General features: G+C 42.6%; 1 non-coding gene across 1 annotated transcript; it reads right to left on the bottom strand.

Moving 5' to 3' along the window:
* Window positions 1-862: 862 nt before the first annotated feature.
* LOC133053326 (small nucleolar RNA SNORA22) lies at window positions 863-996 on the bottom strand. Its single transcript, XR_009692243.1, has one exon. It is a non-coding gene; the product is annotated as a small nucleolar RNA SNORA22 (small nucleolar RNA).
* Window positions 997-10,956: the final 9,960 nt, after the last annotated feature.

The following is a 10,956-nucleotide window of genomic DNA, read 5'->3' as shown; positions in this document are numbered from 1 at the left end:
AAAGATCTTGTAGGTCTTCATAGAACCATTCAACTTTACCTTCTTCAGCATTACTGGTTGGGGCATAGGCTTGGATTACAGTGATATTGAATGGTTTGCCCTGGAAACGAACAGAGATCATTGTGTCGTTTTTGAGGTTGCATCCAAGTACTGCTTTTCGGACTCTTTTGTTGACAATGATGACTACTCCATTTCTTCTAAGGGATTCTTGCCCACAGTAGTAGATATAATGGTCATCTGAGTTAAATTCACCCATTCCAGTCCCTTTTATTTTGCTGATTTCTAGAATGTGGATGTTCACTCTTGCCATCTCCTGTTTGACCATTTCCAATTTGCCTCAATTCATGGACCTAACATTTCAGGTTCCTATTCAATATTGCTCTTTACAGCATTGGACCTTGCTTCTTTCACCAGTCACATCCACAGCTGGGTATTGTTTTTGCTTTGGCTCCATCCCTTCATTCTTTGTGGAGTTATTTCTCCACTGATCTCCAGTAGCATATTAGGCACCTACTGACGTGGGGAGTTCCTCTTTCAGTATCCTATCATTTTGCCATTTCATACTGTTCATGGGGTTCTCAAGGCAAAAATACTGAAGTGGTTTGTCACTCTATTTTCCAGTGGACTACATTCTGTCAGACCTCTCCACCATGACCTGACTGTCTTGTGTGACCCCACACAGCATGGCTTAGTTTCATTGAGTTAGACAAGGCTGTGGTCCATGTGATCAGATTGGCTAGTTTTCTGATTATGGTTTTAGTGTGTCTGCCCTCCGATGCCCTCTCGCAACACCTACCCTCTTACCTGGGTTTCTATTACCTTTGGACATGGGATATCTCTTTTTTTTTTTTTTTTTTTTTAACCATGTGCTGACTTTCTGAATACATTTAAAAGGATAAACAGACCTTTCAATGCAGGGGGAAAGAACAGACATTACTCTAGCACAGGGTCAGAGCCAAGGGAACTACAGAGCACTCTTGGGTGTTCACTGTGCAAGGGATATCTCTTAATGGCTGTTCCAGGAAAGCGCAGCTGCTGTTCTTTGTCTTGGAAGCAGTAAATGCATTCTTTCAGCAATGAGTTAAATGTTGCTCTTGTTTCCCATCCTCCAGTACTTGGTGTTTTCATTTTCGGAGGAGGTAGCTGTTCTAACAGGTGTGTGTTCTTGTTGCTGAGTCACTAAATCATGTCTGACTCTTTGTGACCCCATGGACTGCAACATGCCAGGCTTTCCTGTCCTTCACTATCTCCCAGAGTTTGCTCAGATTCATGTCCACTGAGTCTGTCATGCTATCTAACCATCTTATTCTCTTTCACCCTCTTTCTCCTTCTGCCTTCAATTTTCCTGGTACCAGGGTCTTTTCCAATAGGTGAGTGGTGCTATCTTACTGTTTTCTTTTGTAATTCCCTAATGGTATATGATGTGTATTGTGCTTATGTTAACTTATCTATTACCTGTATATATTCTTTGAAACCACTCGCTCCACTTGTCCAATATACACCCAAGAGAAGACTGTCTGAATTCCTGGACATTTTAAACTGAGTAGTAGAGCATTCAGACACTGGAAATTGGATTTATTAAAATTTCCTCCACCTCATTTGTATGTGTTAGTCATGGTCAGTATGATTTCACATTGGACTAAAGCCTCCCCTTGCAGACAGGCTACTGCCATTTCTGTGGCTAAACTCCTTTTGGAAAAGGTTTTCCCTATCTGGGGAACTGACCTCAAACTTCATAATAACCAAGGCACCCATTTTACTGGTCATTACTTCAACAAGTCTGCCCTGTTTGGCTACTTTTACAACACTTTCACTGTGCTTACCACTCTCAGTCCTCTGGTTTAGTCAAATGCATTAACACTATTGAGTCATTTGGTGAGATTTGTAGAGGCCCTCCAATTATCTTGGCCAAAAACATTGTCATTGGTCCTTCTGAATCACAGATCTGAGAGAGTCATTTCCTAAGCGAGTTGATAAGAAGCCTAGGGGTCCCCAAGGAGAGAGGGGTCTGGAATTCTCAAGGAGGAAGAAAGGACAAAAATTTTTTTTTCCCTCTACTTTCCTTAGGATTATATAACAATAATGTATCCTGCCTAAGGACAGTCTCTGGATTAAACCTTCTGGCTAATCCTGTTATCTTAAAATGTAAATTAGGGAAGTAGGTCTTCTGAGGTCTTTACAACCTCCAGACATTCTTTTGATTCATTGTAATGACTAATTGGAGAGTATATAACTCCATTGCTAACACTAGCAACGGGGTACTCTTTCTGCCCCCTTCTGATGCCTATGTCAGAAGCTTTCTCTATCTCCTTTATGCTTTAATCAAACTTTATTACACAAAAGCTCTGAGTGATCAAGGCTCGTCTCTGGCCCCGGATTGAATTCTTCTCCTACAGAGGCCAAGAATCCCAGAGTCTTTTCATGATTCAACAACAATCTTTCAGATCCACCCCTTTTGGAATGTATAAACATTCACCCTTTGAAATAGTCACAGGATAGTCACTTGGCTTTTGCCTCTTTTGACTTACAACTGATAAAAGGAGAGATGCTCTGATATTTCAACACACCTTGTAACTTGGATATTTCATCCATTGGAAGAAACACTTCCAGAAGGACCCTCTTCATCCTTGCTAGAAAGGCCCTTATCAGGTACTGCTAACCAATCCTTGTGCAACCAAGCTGCAGGGAACAGAATCTTGGACTCACATGACACACCTAAAGAAAGCACAGATCCTGACAGGACCTGCACATTATCTGGTGATCTGAAAGTAAAGATTTTCTGAAATTGAAGCAGATGATATCTGATAAGAGAGCTTGCACAAGATATTCAGATTAAGTTAGTTGAAAGTTTGTCTGCCAAACTTCTGATGGTAGCATGATACTTTAGATGATCTCTAATGTCTATGATCTTGATAACATGAACTTTACAAAAAAAGTGCCTGAGGGTTCTCCCTCATACCCCTCCTTGTTACTCTAGTGTTACTTCAATATACTTCCAAACTATGCACTTTCACTCTAACATGAGATACTACACCCAGGAAAGGACCTTTCTGCCACTGTGGGGTGAAAGGCGGTGGCAAAAACTCCTGAAACTGGAAAATCTGACTCTTTATCAGCAATGCTTTCAGAGAAAGATCTCAATCAAAGGGGAGAAGTGTAAAAATGAATAAACAGAACTTTCTGATAAAATAGACTTAGGAGGCCAGAAGGAGAGCTCTCAGAGATGACAGGAGAGCCAAACAGGAAGAAGAAAGACTTCCTCTTCTTGCCTGGAGAGAACTCAACCAATGAAAAGCCACCACACTACAAACTCTCAGCCTCCCATGGACACATTACTTAGTGTAACCTTCCTAAATTCCTCTTTCTTTGAAAGAGTTATCTTCTCCCTGTTAGGGAGACTTGCATATGGCTCACCATGGTTGCAGACCCTGAATTGCAATTTTTTGCTGATTTGGAATAAATTAATTTTTTGTTGGAACAATATGTGACAGTTTATTTGTTTTAGGTCAACACAATCTTAACACTAGTCTGGATAAACCTGTGCTAATTTAGTGTCCTCTCAGTACTAGCATGCTAGGCCTGGAATCCTTCCTTTGTCTCTCTGAAGGAAAAGAAAAACAAAGCAAGCGAAAACCACAGCAGGTTTCTTCGGTTGGATCTTAAAACCATGAGTTTGTCACCTTGACTCAAGTCACACAAAATAGCTGACTAAAATAGAGGGCACACCAGGGGTCAGAAGAGGACCACAAATTTGTGAGAGAGTATTGAGAGAGTTCCCTTGGAAGGCTGTGAATCTCCCCAACCAAGGAGGAGGGTTGGAAAGTGAGTCCTCGTCTCACATCCATTCAAGCAAACAAGAAGGTTCTCAGGACCCCTCCCTAGAGCTTCAAGTGTGCTTCCTCTGGACTACGGATCAGGAAGTACTGTGATGTGGTGGCAGGAGTTCATTTGCCCTGCCCTCTAGCTCAAGCCCTGCCTAGGACTCACCCCCACCTCTTGAGACATCACTATCACTCGTGGTAGCCATTGTTCTGTCCATATCCCCTTGTCCCAGGAGACGCCACAGACCTCTCCAAGACCCACAAACCTCCCAAAGAGAGGATCCTGCCTCGAGCCTGAGCCCCCCTCCTCCTCATTCCAACCTCAGAGTGACAAATTTCCCTCAGATTCTGTGAGAAAGGAGGGCAAGGATACCCTCTTGAGTGTGGTGGGAGAGGCCATCCTCACCAGGGTAACTGCTTCCGTCTCCCCTCAAACTTTGCAGAAACACCTGGCATCCTTGGGAGGTGGAGATCCGCCCCAAGCCCTAGATGCCGGGCAACCTCTGCGGGGATGCAATCCCCAAGGCCACTGCCGTGGGCGCCAAGGGAAAGGTGCCCAAGAAGGTCATGGCTAAGAGGGTGCAAGGCTCTGTCAAATGGTTTAACATAAAGCATGGGTACGGCTTCATCAGCAGGCACCATACCCAGGAAGATGTGTTTTTTCACCATACGGCCATCACCGGGAACAACCTCCACAAGTACCTACGCAGAGTGGGGGAGGGAGAGATGGTGGAGTTCAACATGGTGCAGGGTGAGAGGGGCACCGAAGCTGCAAACGTGACCAAACCAGCGGGTGCCCCAGTGAAGAAAAGCTGCTATGCTGCCAACCACCCCAGTCTCCACCAGGGCTTCTACATCTGCTGACGTCAGTCACCACCTCGCTGTCCCAAGGGTACCAAGGAAGACCTTACTGAATGCAAGGGCAGCAATGAAGGCTTCACTGCAGCCCAGGGCCTCAGACTCCGTCTGTCTGCTTGGCCATCCCCAAGACCAACAACTGAGGCACTTCCCGCCCTTCCGCAGAGCCCCAGTTGTGACCCACCATCCATCAATCCTGGCTATTATGAGCGGCCCCCAGTCCAACCACCTGCCTGGGTCTGCCCCCATCCTAAGGCTGGAGGGCCATCCTTGGCAGGGTCTGGGCCCCAGCTACCAGCTGAGTTGCCCTAGGGGCCAAGGCACCACTCTTGGTCTAAGACGCTGACCAGACATCTCCGAAGAGCTGGAGACAGAGCACAGGGAGAGCAGGCGTGATGCATGCAGCGATCCACAACAGAGGCCCCCTGCTAGCTATGATTTCTGCCAGCCGAATAACCCATGCAGCCACCCGCAGCAAGCGCCTGGCACCCAGGGCCAGGATTCCGAGGGAGGTGAGGGCAAGATCAAGGAGAGTCCCACTGAAACAACTGCTTCTGTCGCTGTGGCCAAGAAGAACGATGCCCCTGAGGAGAACACCTTGGTCTTGGATGCGCCCTCTGCCACCCCGGGCTGAATAACAGCTCTGCTCCCTCCCCAGGGACTCCCTGGCCTGGGCTACAGGTGATGTCCCCTTGAGATGATGCCCTTTGTTGCAGGTCAGTCCAAACATCCAAACTGACAGTTAGATTTCTGCCCTGAAAAAAATACATTCCTTTTACCCAAAGTTGGAGGATAAATTACAAGATCTACCTACTTCTAAATTCCCTCATACCATCCGCCTTGGTAGTTTCTGTACACACACACACACACACACACACACACACACACACACACACACTTCTGAATCTATTATTTTTAAAGATCTTCCCAGGACCACAGCTATTATTCTGCATTTGCATGTGAATTAGGTGAAGTAACTTTAAAAATATATATATATTTTTACTTTTAATACAAAAGCAAGATTATCTGATGTGAAGATGATTTGGCATTGCTGTTTTGATATTACTCACCTGAGTGGTCATTTTCTCAATACAACATTTTATGTTGCTTTTATCTCTTATCACTGTTGTCTGAAATGTTTTAAAGCCTAGTAGTCCATAACTGTATTAAGACAGTCCTTTCAATCTTTTTTTAGCATGAGTTTTAGCAAAGATCATATATATTGATCTCTTCACAAGTCATGAATTTAAGACTCATTCTGGACTTACAGGTTGAATGTCTCAGGATGTTCTAAAGGGTAAGAATTCATGAAGACAGAAGTATCCCTATCTCTTTTATTTTCATTCTCTTCCCTTGCCCTGGAATTGGAGCAATAAATCGAGAAGGTGGGCCTAACTACCCACACTTACTGCTTAGGTAATACTCTATGAAGCAAAAAGAAAAAAAAAAAAACTGAGCAAAACATCATGACAAGTAAAATATGTGGCTCTCTGGGAGCAGAATTCACCTCTTTTGTATTTTTTTTCTTTTAATGGATTCAATCTAATATCGTTTAAGTGTATAAAAGAAAATGGCCATGAGGGGCTGGGGGTGGTGGAAAATAGGGAGATGCTCATCAAAGGGTACAAACTTTTAGTTGTAAGATGAGTAAGTTCTGAGGACTTAATGTACAGCATGGAGACTATGGTTAACAATACTGTATTATATACTTGAAAGTTGCTATGAGAGTAGAGCATTAATGTTCTCACCATGACAACAACAACAAAATGCTAATTATGTGAGGTGATGAATGTGCTGATTAATCTTATTGTGGAAAAAATGATAATATGTACCTGTATAAAATTATCACATTGTACATCTTAAACTCACACTATATCTCAATAAATCTGTGGAGGAAAATTGAAGGAAAAGAAGAAAGTGAGCAAGGAAGCAATTATAATTTTTGTTGTGCATACCTCTGGAGCTGAAGAGAAACATATAGTCCATAGTCTTCATCAGTGCTTCCTGGTTCAGTTCATCCAGGGGGCCTGTGGAGGATTCCTGGAGGCTGAGCAGATAAAGTTCAGCCCATCTCAATCCCATCAAACAGATAAACTCTGATTGGGAATGTCATCCTTATCCTGGTCTTTATTTGAACATGTGGTGGAGTTGATGGATTAGAGGCAGGAGCTGGGTTTGGAGGTGGGGGAAATAAGCCATAGATACTTGAAACCAGCAGAGGTCTTTAAAACCTCATTTTATAGATTAAGAAAGTTGGATTATAAGTAGCAAGATCAAAATACTTTTCTCATTTAAATGCTGAGGCATTTTGCACCACATTATAAGCTAGTATAATGTATTTGGAGAGTGAGTATTCAATCATTCATTATGGCTATATGTCCAAATCCATTCACACAGAAACAGTAGAGATTCTTCATTTAGAGAATATTTGAGTGCCCACTTGTGCCAGACACACTGCCAGGCACTAAGAACTACATCATAATGAAGAAGATGGCTCCTGATCTCAAGGAGCCCACATCCTAGTGGAGACAGAGACAAAACTGACAGTGGCTACACAATGGAGTGAGTGTTCTGGTGGAGTAAGCCCAGGAATGTGAGAGGAAACACAGATGAGGCAGATGGTGGCGGGGTTGGCTCCAGGCTGAAGGAACCACTACTTGTACACTTGAATTTAAAATTATGCCTAGTAATAACCACAAACCTCAGATTTTATAAAGTTATGTTAACATAGAGCTAGAGGTTGTTCATCCAGACTCCTAGCTCTGTGCACTTCCCAGTATATCAACTGACCTCTTCAGAGACTAGCCGAGTGCATCAAAAATAAATAAGCATAAGAATTTTTACTGATGCACAGCACCAAGTGAGAATAGGAGATGACTCAAAGTGACACTAAATCTGCTATGATTAGGAAAGAACTCAGGTCCCTCCAGGATGCCTTTTTATGCCAAATAACAGACATGGATAGTGTGCTGGGAAATGCCTTCTATATATGTACAAGGTTGGATTTATAGGTTTCTCCCTGCTATGTGAGGTATATGCATCAGGAGACAGTGGATTGCTCAGCCTGGCCATGGAGGCTTCACTTTAGGGGAATGGAGGACATTAAGGGACAGACTGAGGAATCTTGAAATTTCCCTGCTCACAAAGGTGCCTGACAGGATCCATTAGCAGAAGTTGACCTGGTGATTGCTGACTAGGAGTGGAGCAGTGGAGAAATGAAGGATACAGAGGCTGGTCAAAGCGGTATTAATACATGTCTAGGGGTGACTATATTAAACTGGCAGCAGGAACGTTTTGCTGTTTCCCAACTGCTCCAGGATTTAGAAATATTCCAGAAAAACATCTACTTCTGTTTCATTGACTACACTAAAGCCTTTGACTGCGTGGGTAGCAAAAAACTGGAAAATTCTTGAAGAAACAGGAATACTAGACTACTTCACCTGCCTCCTGAGAAACCTGTATGCAGGTCAAGAAGCAGCACTTAGAACCTGGCGTGGAATACCAGACTGGTTCAACATAGGGAAAGGAGTATGTCAAAGCTGTATATTGTCACTCTGATTATTTAACTTATATGCAGAGTGCATCACGAAAAATGATAGGCTGGATGAATCACAAGCTGGAATCAAGATTACTGGGAGAAATATCAATAACCTCAGATATGCAGATGACACCACCCTTATGGCTTATGGCAGAAAGCAAAGAGGAAATCAAGAGCCTCTTGATGAAAATGAAAGAGGAGAGTGAAAAATCTGGCATAAAACTCAATATTCAAAAAATTAATATCATGGCATCCAGTCCCATCACTTCATGGCAAATAAATGGGGAAACAATGGAAACAGTGACAGACTTTACTTTCTTGAGTTCCAAAATCACTGCAGATGGTAACTGCAGCCATGAAATAAAAAGACACAACACTTACTCCTTGGAAGAAAAAAATCTAATTAGCATATTAAAAATAAGAAACATCAATTTTACAACAAAGATCCGTATAGTCAAAGCTATGGTTTTTCCAGCAGTCATATATGGATGTGAGAATTGGACTATAAGGAAGACTGGGCCCAAAAGAACTGATGCTCTTGAACTGTGGTGTTGGATGAGGCTCTTGAGAGTCCCTTGGACTGTGAGGAGATCAAACCAGTCAATCCTAAAAGAAATCAACCCTGAATATTCATTGGAAGGACTGATGCTGAAGCTCCAGTGCTTTGGCCACCTGATGAGAAGAGCCAGTTCATGGGAAAACACTCTGATGCTGGGAAAGATTGAAGGCAGAAAGAGAAAGGGATGACAGAGGATGAGAAGGTTGGATGGCATAATCGACTCAAAGGACATGAGTTTGAGCAAACTCTGGGAGATGAAGGACAAGGAAGCCTGGTGTGCTACAGTCCATGGTCACAAAGAGTCAGACATGACTGAAGTGACTGAGAACATTTATGATATTATGGTAGTTTTGGTTGTACATCATAAAGATTTGGTATTTTTTCAGATTACACTCTATTATAAGTTACTACAAGATAATGGCTGTAATTCTCTTTGCTATACAGCATATGTGGTTGCTTATCTAGTTCAGACATAGTAGTTTGTATCTGTTAATCCCATTTTACTAGTTTTTCTCTTTCCCCTTTCTTCTCCCCATTGGTAACCACAAGTTTGTTTTCTATGTCTGTGGGTCTGTTTCAGTTTTGCACGTACATACATGTGTACTATTTTTCAGATTGCAAAAGTAAGTGGTGTACAGTATCAGTCTTCTTCTGTTTGATATTTCACTACCATTAATGTACTCTAGATCCATCTATATTGCTGCAAACAGCAGTATTTCATACTTTTTAAAAAATTTCTGAGTAATATGCCATTATATAGATGTAGATATAGATAAGATGAATAACTTCTCTTTTACCCTTTTAATATATTTTGTTTTTATTAAAGGTGTGGATCCATTTTTGAAGGATAATATTTTATTATGATCAAATTTTTAATCACACTTTATGCTTACATATACACATACAACATAATATATGTTATGTACTAATTCCCTTATAAAAATTCTATAGTGTTTCAAATTTTCAAAAGTTTCTTACACACACAAAAATGTTTCACACACATGATTTCATATACTCCCATGCTGCTGCTGCTGTTGCTGCTAAGTTGCTTCAGTCGTGCTCGACTCTGTGTGATGCCACAGATGGCAGCCTACCAGGCTCTTCTGTCCATGGGATTCTCCAGGCAAGAATACTGGAGTGGGTTGTCATTTCCTTCTCCAACGCATGCATGCATGCTAAGTTGCGTCAGTCATGTCCGACTCTGTGTGACTCTATGGGCAGCAGTCCACCAGGCCCCTCTGTCCATGGGATTCTCCAGGCAAGAATACTGTAGTGGGTTGCCATTTCCTTCTCCATATACTCCCATAATAACCTTTTATTGCCCTTTTCCCCTACATTGCCCCTCCCACTTTCCCTCTCCCCAATGGTAACCACTAGTTTGTTCTCCAAATCTGAGAGTCTGCTTCTTCGGTGTTTTGCTGTAGATTTTAGATTCCACAGCTAAGTGATATCATACAGGATTTGTCTTTCTCTGTCTGACTTATTTCACTTAGCATTATGTCCTCCAAGTCCATCCATGTTGCTTCAAATGGCAAAATTCATTCCTTTTTACTGCTGAGTAGTATTCCATTGCATGTGTGTGTGTGTGTGTGGGTGTGCATGCCACATCTTTATCCATTTATTCATGGATGGACACTTAGGTTGCTTCCACAACTTCGGTTCAGTTCAGTCTCTCAGTCATGTCCAACTCTTTGTGACCCTGTGGACTGCAGCATGCCAGGCCTCTCTGTCCATCACCAACCCCCGGAGTTTACTCAAACTCATGGCCGTTGAGTGGGTGATGCCATCCAACCATCTCATCCTCTGTCGTCTCCTTCTCCTCCTGCCTTCAATCTTTCCCAGCATCAGTATCTTTTCAAATGAGTCAGTTCTTCACATCAGGTGGCCAAAGTATTGGAGTTTCAGCTTCAGCCTCAGGCCTTCCAATGAATATTCAAGACTGATTTCCCTTAGGATGGACTGATTGGATCTCCTTGCCATCCAAGGGACTCTCAAGAGTCTTCTCCAACACCACAGTTCAAAACCATTAGCTCTTTGGTGCTCAGCTTTCTTTATGGTCCAATTCTCACATCCATATATGACTACTGGAAAAGCCATAGCTTTGACTAGATAGACCTTTGTTGGCAATTGTAAATAATGCTGCTGTGAACATTGGGGTGCATTTATCTTTCTGAGTTACT

This window comes from Dama dama, chromosome X (assembly GCF_033118175.1).
Source record: "Dama dama isolate Ldn47 chromosome X, ASM3311817v1, whole genome shotgun sequence".
NCBI lineage: Eukaryota > Metazoa > Chordata > Mammalia > Artiodactyla > Cervidae > Dama > Dama dama.
This window is presented reverse-complemented; position numbering and strand designations above follow the sequence as displayed.